We start from the raw sequence: 20,045 nt of genomic DNA, 5'->3' as shown, positions 1-20,045 counted from the left end.
TTAATTACCTTCTCCTTTCCATGACAACTAAACTTCTAAAGCCCTTTATCCATGAAAGCATCTCAGTGAGTTTGATCTTCAAAGTTAATGGCAAAGAAATATTTTTGACTATGAAGATGAGATGCCTCTAGAAAGACAATAAAGGGATTTCTGTTTCCTAATTCATTCTTCCATAATTAATTTATGCAACATGTCTTGGGTACGGATTACGTCCCCTGCACTGTACTCAGGATTGTCAGTGTAAGTAAGATTGAGATTTTGCCTGTGGTGAGCCCAAATTCTATCAGAAAAGAGGCAGCGAAGCAGTGATTGAGATCTAGTGTGATGAGTACCACAGTTTAAAATATTTACAAAAATATTATGAGAATACAGAAAGTCATCTTGGTCTGCCTAAGGAAGTTGGAAGATAGTGAAGGGAAGGAAAGGTTTTTAAATAGAGAGAACAGCATGTCAGGGCAAGAAATGCATAGTGTATTTGGTGGGCAATTGAATAGTTTTACACGAAGTTTCATGAGATAGAGCTGAAGAGTAGTAGGTTAGCCTCCGAATGTGACAAAAGATAGTGTGTGTGAAGGATATAACTATTTGTGATCTATTTTGAGCTATTTTTGCATCTGATATGATGGAAGGCTTGGGATTCTCTATCTTCCTGTTTTTACATAGATAGCTGGTTGTTCCAGCATAATCAATGGGAAAGAACATTTTTTCCTCCAAAGAATTACTGGGGCTTTTTTTGCAGAAAATCAATCAACTATATATATGGATCTATTTCTGGACTCTCTGTTCTGTTCATCTATTTGTCCTTATGCCAATAACACATTATCTGAGTTATTGTAGCTCTATAGAAGACATAAAATCAGATAATTTAAATATTTGAACTTACTTTTTTCTCTTCTTTCCTCCTTTTATTGTTTGTTTATTATTCTAAGTTTTTTTCATGCCCATATGAATTTTTTTTCTTTCTTTCTTTTTTTTTTTTAATTTATGATAGTCACAGCGAGAGAGAGAGAGAGAGGCAGAGACACAGGCAGAGGGAGAAGCAGGCTCCATGCACCGGGAGCCCGACGTGGGATTCGATCCCGGGTCTCCAGCATCGCGCCCTGGGCCAAAGGCAGGCGCTAAACCGCTGCACCACCCAGGGATCCCCCCATATGAATTTTAGAATTAGTTTTTCAATTCCTCAGATAAATCCACGGAGGTTAATATTCGGATAGCCTTGAAATCTGTGAATCAACTGAGTGGAAAATTGATATTTTAATAATTTTGAATCTTCTCATGTATGAACATAGAATAATTCTCTATTCAGAGAATTGATAAATAAAATGATTTGAACCTGGAGATTTCTTTATGGAAATATTCTGGTTAGGAGCACAATTTTTTAATAGTTGTATGGTTAGTAGAGGTTTATTAATTTTATTACTTTTTCAAAGAACCAACATTTGGATTTGTCTACTTTCATTTTTTCTTTTTTTTCTATTTCATTGATCTTTCTTCTTATATTAATTATGTCCTTTCTTCTGCTTACCTAATGTTGTATTGCTTCTTATTTTTCTAGATTCTTAAGCTGGAAGATACATGATTGATTTAAAACATTTTAATGCTTACACATTAGTTTTAATGTGTTGATTTGAAGCACTTAACGACATGCATAAAGAAGTTCTTTAGCTGCATCTGTTTATTTTTGAGGTATTATGGTTTTTTTAATGATCAGTTGAAGATAGTTTCTGATTTCCTTTCTTATTTTTTTATTGGATCTATGGGCTACTTAGAAGATTATTGATTAATTAAAAACATTTTTATTTTGATTTGTCTCAATTTCTACATATTTTATCATTATGCCTTTCAATTTGGTTTAATTGTGGTCACAGAACATGCAACGTATGATTTCAAACCTTTGAAAGTTATTAAAACTAATTTTTCTGATCCTGCATATAATTTTTTGGTTCATGTGGGTCCAATATACAGTTTATCTGGTAAAAGCTTCATGTGCACTTGAAAATATTGTGCAAAGGGAAATCATAAGGAATAATCATGGAATATCATGAACAGCTTAATGCCAATAAATCTGACAACTTAGATGAAATGGATAAATTCCTTGAAGGACACAGACCACCAACACTAATATAAAATAGAATAGAAAATCTGTGTGCATGCAAATAGTTCTTTATCTATTCTGCATTTTTTACACAGTGCTTTCTTTCAGATAAATGAATCATAAATGTTTTCCCTTGTACTGTGGCTTGCCTTTTCATTTTTTTTTCTGGTGTTGTCTGAAGAGAACATTTTTACTTTTGGAAGAAATCAACGATTTCTTCTTTCATGATGAATGTTTTTGCATCTTGTGTTGTGATCCTAAGGTAGAGAAGATAATCTCCTATGCCTCTTTCTAGAGCTGTGTTAGTTGTAGTTTTTATATTTATGTCTGTACTTTACCTCAAATTAATTCTTGCATACAGTGTAATGAGTCCTAGTTTTCTTGGACTCATACAATGAGAAGGATGCCCTTGGGGAAAGGTGCTCTGTCAATGGGGGTCTCACCCCATGAAGTTTCCTTCTTTCAAAGATCCAGTCCCTCTGCCTGTCTGCTCTTTTCCATTACCCTGCAGTGCCTTTAAAATTGCTTCTATAGGGGCAGCTGGGATGGCTCAGCGGTGTAGTGCCGCCTTCGGCTCAGGGCATGATCCTGGAGTCCCAGGATTGAGTCCCATGTCGGGCTCCGCATGGAGCCTGCTTCTCCCTCTGCCTGTGTCTCTGCCTCTCTCTCTCTCTCTCTCTGTCTCTCATGAATAAATAAATAAAATCTTTAAAAAAAAGTTGCTTCTATATTTTGCTCAATTTGTAATTGCCATCAGCAGGAATAGTAGTCCATTCCACTACTGGACTCAGGGCTCCCTGAGTATCTTTTGAGAACCACATGCCCGACTATGCTTTTAAAATGGAAGGATTCAATCTCTCAGAAATTTTGGAAATGTTTCAAGCTACTCATTTTAAATATGTCTTTTATTTTCTATTCTATTTTCTTCTTTTGTAACTCCTACTAGACATTTTTATACTTTCTTATTCTATCCCTATTTTCTCTCTTGCCTTTTATTCTGATGTATTATATTCTGATTTCTCTTTCTTTTTGTGCTGCATTTAGGATAAATCCAGATGACTAATTCTCCTCTCAACCACAGTTCAATTTTATCCAATGAGATTTTTCTCCTCTCAACCACAGTTCAATTTTATCCAATGAGATTTTTCTTTTTTGATTACATACCTTAGTTGTGCACTTCCTCTCCCTTCCTAATTCTGCCTATTTTTTCTCACATTTCCATTCTTCATTTTCTATCCTTAATTATTTGACATGTATGTATGTTATTGTCTTTTTACACTATTCTGTCATTTCAGGTCTTCAATAATCTTGTCTGCTGACCCCACCAGATAAATTGTGCAGTGTACTATTCATGATTGTGGGGACATCTTCAACAGAGGTTGGTTTTCTTTCTCAATGAAACTGTCTGCTTTTAGTTTGCTCTACAATTTGTTTCCAGAGTTTCAAGGGCCAGTGACCTGCTTTTACATTGATTTCTCATCTTGGGGAGATAAGCACCATGTAGGTAACATACATTTTACTCCATGTCAATATGTAATATTAGCCTGAGGTATTTGAATTCCGACAGAAGACTATTGTCTCCTGCCATTAAGAGGAACACAGGAAGAGATGTACATTCTTATTGCCATATACACAGGCCAGTGAATGGACTTACCTAGCACACCTTTTATAGAAGAATCAACACTAGACCAGTCTCCACCTGACGTAAGGATTTTAGTTTTGAATCTCAATCTAACCCAAGCTCAATGCAGCCTCTCTTGTTCCTGTATATAAATGAAAATGTCAGTCCCTAGTTGCTATGGTCTAGCTCTTCTGGTGGTTCTTGAGCTTCCTAGGTCATCTACTTATATGCTTATGTCTCTAGCTTAAGTTTTCTCTTTATTTCTGGAACTTGGGGATTTTCCTTTCTTTTCTTATGATTCACCTATACAATGAATCAAATATTTCTGTTGTAGTGAGAAGAGAGTTCCTAATCCCCATTATAATTTAAAATTTCTATCAGCTTTTATTAGACATTTTTTTATTCTTGAAGGCATATAGAAGATGTGTTTTACTTATATGTTTATTCTTTGTAGTACTTAGCACAGTGCTATAAAAACCCTTTGGTGCTTAATACAAATAGGCAGAGTGAATTTAAAAATGAATGAAAGGAAGCAATTTCAAATAATAAAAGTTAAAAGGGAGAAGGCTTTAATATTTTAAATAGATGATTCTCTCTCCCCATCTCAAGTGGCTACAGGAGTTAGTTAGGGGCCAGGAGATGATGGAAGACATTAACTTTCTCACTAATGTATCAACAAGCACAATGTACTGCTTCATTTCAAAAAGAAAAAAGTACCAAGCTGGTTGCTGTCCACAGAAATTCTGCCAACATCCTGGTGGTTGCTGGTTTATAATTTTATGGGTTTACAGAGGATCAAACACTGTATTATTATGTTTGGCTACTAACTCAGGTCAGCAGTTCAAAAGTAGAAGAAAGGGGAGGGGAATGGGTAGGAGGAGAAGGAGGGAGCATGTGTAAGCTGGTGTATTTAAGACAATAGATTTAATTTACTGAGTGTGAAGCAATCTTTACCAAATCTTAGTGAATTTCCTTTCCACAAAAGATAGTATGTATTCAGAGCTCTGCTTTATAAGAATTGAAGATTTTGCAGTTATGTACTATTTTAATTTTGACTAAAGAATAAATTAATATGGTCATTTACTCCATGTGTATCCTTTTACAAAGATTTGAAATGGAAGATTTTTATATCAATGAAGATAAAAAACATTATCAAACATATCCCAAATCCCAAATCCCTCTCCTTTCAAAATATCTGTATTTACCTAAATATAATACATAGGAATATTGATATTAAATATTATAAGAATAACTTTAGGCATTTAAAAATGACATTCAATAATGATGGAGTGATCACAATACCCAAACTATTTTGAGACCTTAAACAATGTGCATATTTTCTCAGAAAATGAATTTTAGATTATTAACGTAAGAAACTCTGCACCTTGACCATAATGTCTTCTAATGGAGCCAAGTTTGACTTCTTTGCCACAGTTTCTCTGCCATGGATTCAGAAGGGGCTAGAAGAGGAGTGGGTAAAACAGGATGCCAATTTTGTTTAACATACAACAAACTAATTGTTCCTGGATTTTCTGCCTCTCTCTCTTATTCTTTCTCACAATAACTGTTTAGTTGTGTTAGGTTTATAATTAGCTGGCTCCAAAAGAAATGGGAGAGGATTGTGCACTGACAGTAGAAAAGCATAGACACAACATAACCATTTATCATTATTATTTAAGATAAAAGCACATAAGGGTGCCTGGGTGGCTCAGTCCACTAAGCATCCCAACTCTTGGCTTTGGTTCATGTGGTGATCTCAGGGTCATGAGATTGAACCCCATGTTGGACTCCACTCTCAGCGAGAGTCTGCTTGAGATTCTCTCCCTCTGCCTCTATACCTCCCCTGCTCATACGCACTCACTCTCTCACTCTCTCTCTAAAATTAATTAATTGATTAATTAAATTAAAACTGCATAGAAATCAATATGTTTCATTTGTCAATTTATCCATTACATTATACAGTCTGTTATTCTGTCATCAAACAACTATTAAGGGATACTTATTTTGTGTTTCTAGGCACTAGGAATGCAACAGTGAAGAAGTGAAGGCAGCACTTTTGGTTCCACGGAGCATACATGTTGGCAAGGAGGTGTCATAAAGAAGAGCAAATCATGTGAGTGCTATGGCTAATAGAGAGGAGATAAATAGAGAGTGGCTGGCTTGTACTGGAAGAGCTATGTAAGGCAGGGGACTCAGAAATGGTCTTTCCAAAGACAACAGTTATCAGCTATCTGAAGAATAAAAAGGAGCCACTTTGTGAAGGTTGAGAAGAGGCATTACAACAAGTAAATAGGAGCAGACTCTCTGCTAACATTTTTTGTGTTCCAGGACAACAGTACAAATGGCAGTCCATTTGCCCCCTATTTAAATACCTAAAAATTATAAATTGAGCTAACAAACTGTTAATATAATATTTTTTCTACCCTCCCACCATGACAAATAATCCTTCCCAACAACCTAGAGGGGCCCTTTCTTGAATTTCAAATTCTTGGAGTTCATTGGCATGCGGCCATGTGGGGAGGCATTCATTGGCATGTGGCCATGTCGGGAGGGCCAACCATAGGTCCATTTCCCCTTCTCTTCACACCCCAGGCTGCCTCCCACAATGTGAGGAGCATCCCCATGCTCATGTATGGTTCCCCCAGGGCACACACATAGGCTCTGCTCAAGTTACCCCAGAGAGTGCACCTCAATATTTTCAACCAATCTGACTTTACTAAAAATATCCTGAATCCTTTCATTGGGAAAGAGTCCAACAATTCTGAATGTAAAGCTCTCAAGCTGTGGCTGAGATTGAGATATTCAGAAAAATCAGAAAGACCAGTAAGCCTATAATGAAGTAAGAAGCAAGAAGCACAGTCACAGTTGATGAGATGGGAACATAGGAGAGAGAACACACAGGGACTTTCAACCATGCTGGGTAGTTAATTTTTCTCTGCTGTGGTGGAAAGGTATTAATTTGAGCATAATCTGCTATGCTTCATGTATGTCTTACAATGGCATTTTTATCTGTTCCAAAAACATTTTCCAAAATGCTGGACTAGCTTGCAGATTTCAAGGTTGAGTTTCCAGTCCAGTGTCTGGTATTATTCCTCTTCTCATCCTTCTCCAAAAAAAAAAAAAAAAAAAAAAAAATCCTACCAAACCACACCTACATGGGGAAGGTAAAACCAGCTCCATTGCATGGGAAAGAAAACTGGAGCTCACTTTTTTGTAGGGCAATAGGATAAGAAATGGCTAGGGCCACGGAGACCAATTGGGGTCCTGCATCTCCCACATGTTGGCTATGCAACTTTGGATGAAGTAACATCTTTACCCTTGGTTTCACCTAATAAATAGTGATAATAATAATATTTACCACATAATGTTACTGAAGGAATTTAAATGAGGTAATGCATGTAACATTTAATGCATTTAATAGAATGCCTGACACATAATATACCGTCACTAAACGTAATTAGTACTGCCATGACTATCACAACAACAACTATGTACACTATGATAATGATTTATGCCTACAGTAAGCAGTCAAGATAATTTAAACTCAACTTTTATGATTCAAAGACTAGTGCCTTGGCAGCCTTAGACTATGGTTATTTCAGAAGGAAAAAAAAAGGCAAACAAAACTCCAACAGCATCATTATTTGCAGACAACCAGCCTCATCCACCATCAGAATATGAAAGGAGATAAAGTGAGGGCATCATCAACATCTCATGATTTTGTAAAGGCAAAGCTATTTCCTTTCCTGTACAGAAATGGTCCCTGGGAAGCTGGCCTGGAATCAGCAGTTGGAGGGAGCTCTCGAGTGTTCACACAAATGGAGTGTGGCAGTTTTGAAAATATAAAACAATGAGCTACAAAAACTAAGTGTAATTTGGTTTTTGGCTTTAGGGTCTGAGGTTCAAAATCTCCATCTCTCTTTTCCTATCTCCTTCCTTCATTTTTTTTTCTGTCTCTCTCTCATACACACACACACACACACACACACACACACACACACGAGACATGCACACGATTCCCTATATTGTCCTCTTCTTGCTTAGACCCACTTTGGTGCCCTACAGCTATTGTAGACCATCTACTCAGAATCAATAGTTAATAATATGTGAGTGAGTCAGACTTGCAATTTCAACATGATCTTAAATAGCTTGCTCTATTAAACATTGTATTGCATCAATGACAAGCTCAGTGGGTTAGGAAACCATAATAAGGTGGTTTTGGAGAATAAATTGTTTTGTTCTCAAACATTGTACCTGGACATTGTACGACTTCTAGGAAAACTTTTGCCCATTGTGTGTGGTGCTCAGGCAGACTGGGATCAAATCCTGGCTTTCTATAGGGTGTTCCTAAAAGTCTCTCTGAACAGAAAAAAAAAAAAAAAAAGTTCCCTTTTCTGTAAGGAAGACTACCATCAAATCACTACTTTTGTTATTGTTAATATTTATTATTATAATGATTACTTGAAATTAGAGCTGAGAGACTCTGGGGAAACCAGAATAATTCACATCTGCTACTCAAGAGGAAAAGCTGACAAAAATCTTAAAGAGCAAGTTGTTAATGTAGCTTCCCCGAGAAAGAAAAGCTGGAGGCCAGGGCTGTGTGTCAGTAGATTATTTTGGGAAGAAATCGCAAACAGGAGGGTTGGAGGACTGGAGAGCATTTGACAAGAATGGCGGGAAAGCCAATTAATAGGAGCTGTCAAGCTGGTCTCCCCTGAGCTGAGAGTTTGATTGCCTATCCCCACAGGGTTCCTCTGAAGAACTGGGTTTCATGTGATTTCCAATTATCCATCTGAAAGAAGGAAGAAGACTTTTATTTACTATCTTCCATCCTCCTGGATTCAAGTGTTGACCCACGAGATAGTAATTCCTTAGAGCTTCCAGGATGCACATGTTTGAGTGCCCGGAAGGTTCCTGTAATCATTCCACTGTGTGGGTGTCAGAGAGGCCCCAGGGCAGAAAGAGAGAGATCCCATTGCAGCTGAAGCAAGAGGCTGTCAGATTACACTGCTGGCAGCTAGCAGCTGGTTGCCGTAGCAGAGTCTTGGCAAAAGATGGGCCAAGAGAATATGAGGTCCAGCCCAAGGGGAATCTTCTACAAGCTTGTTCCCTAACAATGGGTTAGTAATAGTGGAGCATTAGTAGCTGTCCTCTAGTAGAACTCAAAAGAATATAAAAAGTGGTTATAAAAAGAAAGTGGTTATAAACTCAAATAATTGTTAGTTTTTTGGGGGTTACGAAATGGAGGCAGATGCCTTCTTTTCCGTTTTCTATCTCACGGGGAGCTTTTAAAGCTTGGCACTGTTCCCATTTGGGGTGAGATACGAATTCTTTGTTGGGAGAGAGGCTAGTCTGTGCACTAAAGGAGTATCTCTAGCTTCTATCCACACAATTCCAGTGCCAATCCCCATCCACTGTCCCCCACTTCTCCCCAAGTTGCGACAACAGAAAATATCTTCAGACATAGCCGAATATCTCCAGGGGATGGGCTGTTGCCCCCAGTTGAGAATCACTGATCTAATAGAGTTGAGATGTGTTTCCTGTTTTCCCTTTCTCTCTACCCCCACGACCCCTGATCACTGACCTCCATGAATGTCTATGGCCCATGAACACAAACGGTGGCGCATACCTATGACCTACACCCCCCATCCTAGTGACCTGCACCGACCAAGATTTTTTCTCTGCAGCTCTGTTTACTAGAAGTGCTATTAAAAGCAACTTGATAGGGCCAACGCAACTGGATGTAATTAAGAGCAGTTAAATAAAAGAATCTTCTGAAAAAAGTATAAAGGGAGTACTCAGATAGTTTGCTACAATGAGGTATGTTTAAAAATATTTTTTATATGTTTTTCTTCATGTTAAAATGCTACTCATTTAAAAAAAAAAGAAAAGAAAGAAAGAAAACGGTTTAAAGAGTACTTTAGAATGTTTCCTTTGGTAAGCGTACACCAGGCCAGCAAATTAATGAAGATAATATAAGTCTGTCCAGGAACAATTTTTTTTCTTTCAAATGTTACATCTTTTTTTAAAAATAAACTTCTAATTTTAGAATAATTTTAGATTTACAGAAAAATTATGAATATAAGACAGATGGTTCCTGTATACCACACACCCAGTCATTCCAATTATTAACATCTTCCATTAGCATTGCATATTTGTCACAATTAATGAAACAATACTGATACTTTTTTTTATTAACTAAGATGTATACTTTCTTCATATGTCTTTACTTTCTCCTTAAATGTCCTTTTTCTGTTCCAAGATCCCATTGGGACACCACATTATATTTAGTTATCAGTCCCCTTGGGCAACTTTTGATGGTGACAATTGATAGCATCCTTTCTAGTCCTGCACTCAAATCAACAAAAAAATGGGTAACCCTTCAGGACAGGGCACCACGTTGACTTATGGATGAAAAACTTTTCATTCTGGTTGCATGCCAATGATAATAGCAATAATACCTCATCATTTCATTTTACCATGTATCATGGGCAAGTGCTCTCCATGCATTATTTCATTTAATCCTCATGACAACCCTAGGGGGTAGGGACTAGTTACCCCATTTTACAGAGGAAAACATTGAGACACAATACATTTAAGTAACTTTTTCATGGTCTCATAGCTAGTAAGTAGGTCTTACTAGTAAGCAACACCTGGAACCTATCAAGTCTCTTGTGAGGTCTGATGTTAGTGCTTTTTTAATTTTTATTGATTTTATTTTATTTTATTTTATTTTATTTTATTTTATTATTTTATATTTTATTTTATTTTATTTTATTTTATTTTATTTTATTTTATTTTATTATTTTATTTGTGTGTGTGTGTGTGAGAGAGAAAGAGAGAGAGAGAGAAAGAAAGAGGAGAAGGAGAGGAAGGAGAGGGAGAGAGACAAGCAGACTCCATGCTGAGCTCGGAGCCTGGCTCCATCTCCCAACCCTGACTTGGGCGGAAACCAACAGTAGGATGCTTAACCGACAGAGCCACCCAGGTGGCCCTCTTGCTGTTTCTAACATATCCCTATCACCACCTTCCTTGGTGAAGCCCATGGCTCCTCATTCTGCCATAGCTTGTAAGTTACTTGGAAATAGAGACCCATTTTATCCATGTCTCTATCCACAAAGCACTTCGTTTAATACCTTATGCATTAAAGGCATTTGCTAAAGGATTATTGAATTGAATTTTTTTTTAATTAAAAAAAAAGTATTCTGGCTTCTAAGCTTGAACCAGAAGCTCTGGACATGAGCAGAAGAATGCTCCTGGGAGGCTAAGAACTAAAAATACCTTCTCGTTAAAGTAATGATCAGAAATCCCAGTGAGGTCTGGGGAGAGAAATTCTTCAGGTCCTCTGGCTACATACAGCCTGGGGCTGAGGTCTAATTGTAGGAAACAGTGTCCTGTCCAGGGCACTTCCCTTGCTGGCGCTGGAAGATGACAAGTTGTGGTGGAATGCGTTCTGTTCCGGGATGGAGGAGACCAGGGGCCCAGGGCTGAGCCTGCCAGGCCGTACCTTTGGGACCTCCAGAAAGCTTCTTAATCTCTCAGGGGTTCAGGTTGCCTCACCTGTAAGATGTGGTGAAGGACCTTCAGCAAGCTCTAAGGATTCCTCCGGCTGTGACCTTCTATGGTTTTAGGTGTGATTATGTGAGTCCTGGAAGCAGTGCTCATCCACGCAGCCTTTTTGGAAAAAGGGGAAGGAAAAAGGAAAAGAAAAACACTTCCATAAAAGTATTTATAGCACAGCCAGTGACTATGAATCACGGCATAATTAATTCTCTTTTATAAAGTTGCCTTGTTTCCTAACTTAGTCGCAGTAATTCCCAAGCCCTGCTCAACAGCAGCTCCATTGACAGATATGGCATTTTCCTTGTCTCTTTGCACTGAATAAGTTCAAAGCACCCAGCCTAATCTCCAATTTCCACCAGTCCTAAATTTCAGTAACTGCATGATGCTAATCTTCTGTGACTGACTGACAGACCCAGTTGCTGAAGGATAGAAGATAAATGTGATCTATTTTGACTTCAATAAAGCTTTGGATTAATTTCCTCACATCAGTTTTGTCCATCAAGTTTTATTATCGAGGCTTTTACACTTTAATTATGATTGGCCTAGAAAAATTAGCCATGGGCTGGTTTGAAACTGCTGTGTGCTGATCCCCTGGTTACTGTAGATGATAAATGCCCTGTTCTGCAAATGTACTTGCCCCTCCATTTCTTCAATCTGATTTTTCTGGCATGGCTTTCTGATGATTTGTCTTCTTAGTGACACCTTCTAGAACAATGTTTTCTCATAAAACACTTCTCTCCAGTCTCAAACTCCACTCTGGGATTCTTAAAATGGAGTTCAGGGAGCTACCTGTAAGTATTCATGCCAGAGGGCTCGATATCAACTTGATTATACTTCGCAAAATTTTTTTTTATTTACTCGACATCTACTTCCAATATGGAGCTGAGAAACCATTATTTCACTTTCCTCCCCGTGAATTAGGGAACTGAAGGACTAGGATGAAGCTAACTGTAGCTGGTTTTATGTGGACAAATTCTACTAAACAGCCAAAATGAGAAAAATGATATGCCTGAGCAATATAAATGCATGAGTATTCATTCTTCCCATTGAGTCTTATCTCATGTTGTGTTTGACTTTTGATGGGAACTGTGTAATAAAAGGTAGGGCATCCACCGTGTAGATTGTCTCTTTGGCCTTGAGCAAGGAGGTTTATCTCGTGATACTGCTGCCTCCCATGTAGGTTAAAGAACTGGAGCTGGCTGACTTCTGATGCTTTGTAAAAATTGTTCAATGGGAAGATTCAGGGAAAAATCTGGATCAATCCATTTTATTACTGTCTGACTTGGTGCATGTCTTGAAACAATAGATAAGTATGGGTCAGGTTGAAGTTTCCTTTTATTTTTAATCTTAATTTTTTGGAAGGATAAGCCCTTGGTGTAATATGCTATAAAAAGTATAACCACCAGGGTGGTGAATTTACCTGATAGAAGTGGCATATTGCTTTCATCACCTGAGAGAGTAGCAGAAATTTACATGCTGAACTAAAAACTTAAACATTTTGGAATCAGAATATAATCAGCCTGCCATAAAGTTCTTGAGGAAGATAGTAGCAAGCCAGACAAGAAATGTATTTCTTGGCAGAAAGAATCACTTTTCTGAAAGCTGGGTCCTCAGCATCTACTTGACCCCAAATTGAACAGATTTAAAAACACTCAGGGATCTCTAGCCGTGTCTGTTGTTTCATTGCCTTTAGCCAACACTTAGCCTTTAACGTGCCCTTTTAAGAGTTGTGTCTTTCAGTCATATTTTCAGTTTGTAAGCAGACAGAGATATAGCTACAGAAAATGTTTGAGGCACTCTTTCTTGTCTTAATGACCTTCTATTATGTGAGACACAGTCTCTTTTTTCTATTTTATGTCTGATAAAGTATAGCTTATACATTTATAAAGAAACTTCAGACTTCACATCAGACAGAAATTTAGGGGTGTCTGGGTGACTCATTCAGTTGAGCCACCATCTCTCGATTCAGGCCTGGGTCATAATTTGGGGGTCCTGGGATCAAGCCCCATGCCAGGCTCCCAAGCTCAATGGGTAGTCTGTTTGAGGATTCTCTCCCTCTCTTTCTCTCCCTCTGCCCCTCCACCCCCATTCATGCTCTCTTGCTCTCTCTAGAATAAATAAAAACAAATCTTTAAAAAAAAATTAAAACTGGGAATCTCCCTGATTATCTGCAACCTTGGCTGTACCTCAGGAGGGTATGCCCTCATCTGTAGCCAATCTGATTCCATAATGTAGCTCAAAGTCTAAGATCTTAGAATGTTAGGGGGAAGGGGGAAGGGACACCCAAATGTTACACATAGAATTACAAAGGAGTTGGAATTACAAAGCAGCCCAACTGTCCAGGGCAGCTGCCCAGGCCTCTCATGCCCTGTCACAGTCATTGTATGATGGAAGAGTCATTGTATGATGATTTCTGACCATGCGATTTCTCTCTTGTGGTATCCTTAACTGCTGTGATAAGAAATCTATCAGGGAGAAGCTATGTGTTCAACAGAGCAAGTTTTTTTTCTACTCACTACAAAAATGAACCTCAAATAAGAGTTGTGAAATAAGATAAACATGAATTTGGGGCTGCTTTTGCCTACTGTGCTAGCTAATTCCAATCTTTAGTCTTGTGCAGTTGCCCTGATCTAAAGGAGATATCATTATTTACCTTGGGAGTATTGTTGGTTCTAGTTACTTTTTCTTTCTTTCTTTCTTTCTTTCCTTCTTTCTTTCTTTCTTTCTTTCTTTCTTTTTTCTTTCTTTCTTTCTTTCTTTCTTTCTTTCTTTCTTTCTTTTCTTTCTTTCTTTTTTCTTTCTTTTCTTTTTAAAATGGATTTTATTTATTCGACGGAGAGAGAGTACAAGCAGGGAGAGTAGCAGGCAAAGGGAGAAGCAGGCTCCCCATGGAGCAGGGAGCACATTGGTGTTGGGCTTGATCCCAGGACCCTGGGATCTTGAGCTGAGCTGAAGGCAGGTACTTAACTGACTGAGCCCCCACCCCAGGTGCTCCCCAGTTGTCTTTTCTATAATGTATGCATTATCTTCCTGGAGCTAGAGAAAATAAGAACAATAGCATAGAAGGAGAGATAAGGATATAGCTCCTGTCTCAAAAAAACAAAACAAAACTCTATGAATTCTAAAACTAAACCAAGTCAAACCAAACAATCTCTCCTTTTGCAGGACAGACACATGATTGGAAGCAGAATGAGAATTGTTCTCATACTGTGCGCCACCATTGATACAAAAATAGAGTTTGCTTCATTTATATCCTGTGATTCTTTAAAATAAAGTTTTTATACCAATAGGTCTGTTTCTAATTCTGTTAATGTCACATTGCTTTAAATGGTTCTTACTTTCAGTGGATTCCCCTTTATCAAGGCAGGGCTTCATTATGTGGCATTTTCCATAAGAAAACAATTGCAAGTACTGCTAAAACCTGTACATTTATAAATGAGATTGAATGACTTGTATGCAGACACCCAGAGCACAAGGTTATTCTAGAACTTCCCGTTTTTTAATCAGCAGATGACTGCCCACCCTACTGAGTAATGAAATCATGGTAGGAAGAGAATGGTTAAGAGTTCTCTGATTCATCCCCTCATTCTGAGCAAGGTTATATGCATCTAAGTTCTCTTAGAGAGATTAAAACCTTCCTTATATTTGAGATTCTATGGAAGAAAAAACATTGAGTGCTATGTTCTAGGAGAAAGACTGTGGCCTTACCTCTTTCTGAATTCTAGCTTCTCCACTAACAGGCTGTATAATCTTGGACAATTATATGACTTTCTAAAGCTGAACTATCTGCCCCCAGTCCTCTCATCCCAGAATTCCTCATTATCTGATGTTGGCAATGATTTCTATGTATATTTTTGTGAAGATAAAAAAAGGATAGCATATATGGTGATATACCCAGTGAAGATTGGAACATTGATCTCAGGTAACCATCATGTTTGGAATTTATACAGGTTTCTGCCATTGGGAATGATACCTGTTGATCTGAGAGATTCCCTAGAAAGGTGCCAAAGATTCATACAGGTATCAATCTACTATTCTTAATGAGGAGAAACAATTGAAGTTTGATTAAACTGGGATCTGAGCTGTCTGAGGACATGACCTTTTCATAACCATGGGTGTAATGAAACCCTGTGGGTTGGGTAGGGCTATGTGGAAAACTTGCATGAGAAAAACATAAGGGTATCCCAGTAACAAAAGGAAGGACTGAGGATTTAGCTCCTCTCTGAAATTACCAGATAGTGAAATTAGCTGGTTGGACCAAGATGGATGGCCTTGATTAATGCTTCATGTCAGGGAAAAATGAAGTGGTTCTGGATCTGTGCCACAGAAAGCTCAGGTATTTTCAAGAGAAGGGTGTCAGTCGTGGCTGAGTATTTCTCCAGGGTACTAAGAATCAACTGATCTTGGTTCATGATCTAAGGGGGCCAGTCTTTATGGATTCTCCACAAACTATGTAAAATTCCATTTCTAATTTCCCAAAACCCATTCTCTCTTAGAAAAGCAGACTATTACTTATAAATCTTATTGTCTGTCAGAGTGTTCTTAGCTCCCGACCATTTGCAATCAGCTTCTAGCTTGTTTGGAGTGGCCTGAGAAATTGAGAGGTTTCTCAATTCTGGTGTGGGAAATGGAAAGGATTCAATTCTTGGTGGTCAACAAAAGAAAAAGAAAAACACCAAAAACTGGGGAACAATTCTCTTCATATCGCTGAGAAAAACACTGGCCTGGTTCTTTGGCCTCTGATTTCATAAATAAGCTTCTGAAGGATCCAAACAGCATCAGAGCCCCTAATTCCTGGGAATCGTGTTTTACTTGACTTTATTCTTACCATTTTAAAATGGAAGGAATTGGTGTTTAGGGGAAGTGTTCAGTGTTTAGGGAAAGTGTTCCCCAGTTCATCTCTGTCCCAGCTCACCATCTGATGTGTTCCAGAGTTACAGTTGCACAGGTTCCAGCTTTTTAAATATTTCTCAATCAGGAAGACACCATAAGGCAGAAGCTCCCCCTTGAGTCTTCACTGCTGTAATCCATCTTTCTCAAGCATGCTGACATCTTGAAGACATATTGGCCTACTGCCAGATAAATAAGATGTGTTGGTGTGGAAGGATGAATGTCTCTTATCTTGCACAGTTACCTTGGGGATGATATTCAATGTTCTCCACATAATTCTTATCTTCTCAGACATGGATAACACTTTAAACCCCTCACTACACTTCCATCTACATTATCTAAGTTGCTTCTGGACAACCTTATACAGGTGGTGGTAGTATGCCCTTATTATAGATTTGTTATTGGTTCTCCAAATAGAGTTGACCTATGCTATGCTAGGGATTGAGGACACAGTTTTAAAGAAGCCATATTCTTTGCCTTAGAAAAGATGATGGGCCAGTGAAGAATAAAGCTAAGTCAATGGGCAATTGTATTATAGGGAAATAACTGCTATAACAGGGCTCTATGGGAAGGCATAAGAGAGATAAAGTTTTGAGACTGTGGTAGAGACCCTGTTGATATAAACCACTTGGCCTGTACTATATCAGTGCATGCTGGTCTATGTTCCACCTGCCAGCACTTTTGTCTCTTTAGCTAAAGGGGCTTTCTTTGGTCCCTCAGGCTATTTATCCCTTGATCAATGACTGGTAGGCATTAGTTTACAAATATTCCTTGCTCTTCAGATAGCTTGGTCTAAGTACATGCTTCCTCCTGTTTTCTATACTTTCCCAGTTGGATCAAGCTCCAAAACCCACAGCGGTAACTGTCTTGATAACACTCCATTAGTTCCCCCTTGCATCTCACTTTGGCACTTTCTATATTCCTGGCATTGCATTCCAAATAAACTATTTGAAGTCTAATCCATGTATCAGAGTGAGCTTCTGGAAGAAGTAAAGCATCTTTTAAAGATAAAATATATATTTCTATTTAGAATATATTTTTCATTCTTTTTTTCCTTGCTTTTTGTTTTTGTTTTTATTGAAGTTCAATTTGCCAACATATATATGTTTTGTTCTTTAATCCATCCATTTCTTTAACAAAATTTGAGTACCTCTTACATACTTGGCAGGAGTTTCTGAATATCTTGGAGGAAGAAAATACACATAATTTCTGACTTCAAGGGGGTCAGAGTCTAGTGGCAGTTTGCCAATAAAAATATACGTATAGGAAGAATCTTTGATAACTTCAATAAGTAAAACAAAGGAAAACACAGCTTTAGGAGTCATTTGGAGAAAAATAAACAATTTTATAAATGTGGGCACCAGTGTAAAGAGAAGAGAAGAGGGTCCAACCCACCTGGCTAGTATGGGGCAGAGCAAGGACAGGAATACTGGTCTCTCTAGTCTAAACGAGTATTCTTCCTACCATACCACATTGTCCCTTACTCATTGGAAAGACAGGAAAAGGTTAAACTACTTAAATTTTGTGACTCTTAATTATGTCTAGAAAGGTATGTGATCACGTGGTAATTACCAACTTGTTTCAATTTTTAAAAAAAAATATTTTATTTATTTATTCATGAGAGAGAGAGAGAGAAAAGAAGAGAAAAGAGAAGAGAAGAGAAGAGAAGAGAAGAGAAGAGAAGAGAAGAGAAGAGGCAGAGGGAGAAGCAGGCTCCATGCAGGGAGCTTGATGCAGGACTCAATCCCGGACCCCAGTATCACACCCTGAGCCAAAGGCAGGTGCTCAACGCTGAGCCACCCAGGCATCCGTGTTGTTTCAAATGGAGTTTAGATTAACTAGAGGAATAAGTAGGTGAGGTAATGACTTCTTCCATTTTTTAACTCCCCTCATGGGACAAACTCAGAATTCTTAACACCAGTCTAAAAAAAAGAAGAAAGAAAAAGAAGAAAGAAAGAAAGAAGAAAAGAAAGAAAAGAAAAGAAAAGAAAAAAAGAAGAAAAGAAAAGAAAAAAAAGAAAGAAAAGAAAAGAAAAGAAAAGAAAAGAAAAGAAAAGAAAAGAAAAGAAGAAAAGTCCTATTTATGTAGCTATAATGGGTTGGGAAGGAGCAAGTGGTTTCAAATGCTTATTACTTCCTTGTCTTCTACCCTTGGTCTCAGAGCAATCTTGTCTCATGACTCAGGCTTTCTCCCCTGAGCTGGATATGATATGCGATGGCAGGAATGTTCAGCAATTCATCTGGGACTGTGGCTTGGCAGCTCTTGGTCCCCCATCTTCAGTAGCTATTCACAAGACAGAAGCCAAGAGGTGAGATGGATCCTAAGTTGTCATCTGTATAAGCAGGAGTATCCTAAGGTGATCCACAGCCAAGTCCAGGGCTTTTTAGTGTCACTGTCCTCAAAAACAGACCTTGCTTATAACGGTTTCAGCCTCCTTCATGTTTGTTGCAGCAATATTGGGTGATTTCTGATGATTTATTTACCCATAAATCAAATTAATAGAAGTAAGTTCAGATTCTTACTAGTCCAATTGAGGCATTCTGGTGATTGCTTCTAGGCATAAGGTTGTGACTTTTGCTCTGTTATTAAGGTACCTGTGGCCTGTAGAAAGGGACCATGTGCTCTCCTTTCATGTTCTCTTAAATTAGAAAAAAATTCATGAATGCTTTATATACCTCCATCCCAATAAATATTTATGTTCCTTAGATGTCTAGCATCCTTTACATATATCCCCTCCCCTAGGCCTCTAGCAATTATGAACTCCATTAGCTATAATTACAAAGCTCCATTATAACTTGATATACAGAGCCATTAATATTCACAATCTGTAATCTCCCAAATGAATATGTATTTCAGTATTTCAGCTGCAAAATCTAAAAATGAAGGTAAATAATTTGACAAGGACTTCAAAAGCCTGGAATATTTTCTTTCAACTGGGAAGTATGTGACTTCTTAAAATATCTCGGGCTCTTTTTTTCATAGAACTTATATCAATGCCCTTATTGATTTTTCATGAGATTGGAAAGGGAAAAGATTTGGATTACAAAATTAATGGCTCTTTTTAGAAAGTATTTAACAATCAAAAGATGTAGAATTTTTTCTTAAAGGGAATGCTGTTATGTTGTCAATGTGATCACTAGTTAGTAATTAAGGTACTCACATTAAAACAGTGATCATTATCCAAATAAAATCATCATCATCATCATCATCATATCATCATAATCATCATTGGAAAATAATACTGTACTAGATATAGTCAGAGTTCTTAGTTAAAACAGAAATGAACAAACCAATTCTGGATAACTTAAGAAGAAAAATGAGAGTTCATTGGATCTGTAATAGCTTTTGGATTCAAGCTGGAGAATCAGGCTCAGGAAGAAGTCAAGGATGGAAAGGCCCCTCTAAGATGTCCCAGTTGGACTTTAAGATATCATTATTCACCACAGCTGAGCTTTGTTTTTACAGCTACCAGTGCTTCATCCCTGGACACTGACTGCTACTCTGCTGCACTGCACTGCATCTGGACATTCATGCCTATGCTTTGGAACCCCCACATTACATGGAAATTTTTCTGACTTTCTACATGTACTTCCGTTTATTTTCCACTTATGGATCAAATGTAGGTCACAGCATCCAATTGGCTGAGCTAAGTAACATTCCCAGAATTTAGCTTCCAAGAGACAGGCAGGATATATTTGATGCTTCACTGTCTAAAGTAGAATTCTCTCTCTTACCTGTCATTTGGGTCACCATAGTCCTGGTTGCTGGAATAGTCATAATTTGAGCCTATTATTCAGACATAATGATTAATAGTGATCCCCTCATTCTAAAGTGTATCCAGATTTGGATGATATTATGGAATGAATGTTTGTCCC

The 20,045-nt window shown here is 37.9% G+C and overlaps 1 protein-coding gene and 1 long non-coding RNA gene across 6 annotated transcripts in view; one reads left to right on the top strand and one right to left on the bottom strand.

Moving 5' to 3' along the window:
* The window catches only part of LOC140606909 (uncharacterized), a 183,013-nt gene that overhangs the window by 29,005 nt on the left and 133,963 nt on the right, over nt 1-20,045 (bottom strand). For all 4 annotated transcript variants that reach the window (XR_012009116.1, XR_012009117.1, XR_012009118.1 and 1 more), the window contains one exon: nt 11,277-11,390. This is a non-coding gene — a long non-coding RNA (uncharacterized lncRNA). The remainder of the gene's footprint in view (nt 1-11,276; nt 11,391-20,045) is intronic.
* The window catches only part of KCNJ16 (potassium inwardly rectifying channel subfamily J member 16), a 203,573-nt gene that overhangs the window by 78,133 nt on the left and 105,395 nt on the right, over nt 1-20,045 (top strand). For both annotated transcript variants that reach the window (XM_072780989.1, XM_072780990.1), the window contains 3 exons: nt 1,556-1,686; nt 3,391-3,473; nt 5,733-5,829. The gene's annotated coding sequence lies outside the window, so the exon portion shown is untranslated. The remainder of the gene's footprint in view (nt 1-1,555; nt 1,687-3,390; nt 3,474-5,732; nt 5,830-20,045) is intronic.

The sequence above is a fragment of the Canis lupus genome, chromosome 16, assembly GCF_048164855.1.
Source record: "Canis lupus baileyi chromosome 16, mCanLup2.hap1, whole genome shotgun sequence".
NCBI lineage: Eukaryota > Metazoa > Chordata > Mammalia > Carnivora > Canidae > Canis > Canis lupus.
Note: the sequence above shows the minus strand (reverse complement) of the source record. Positions and strands in the feature narration are given on the sequence as shown.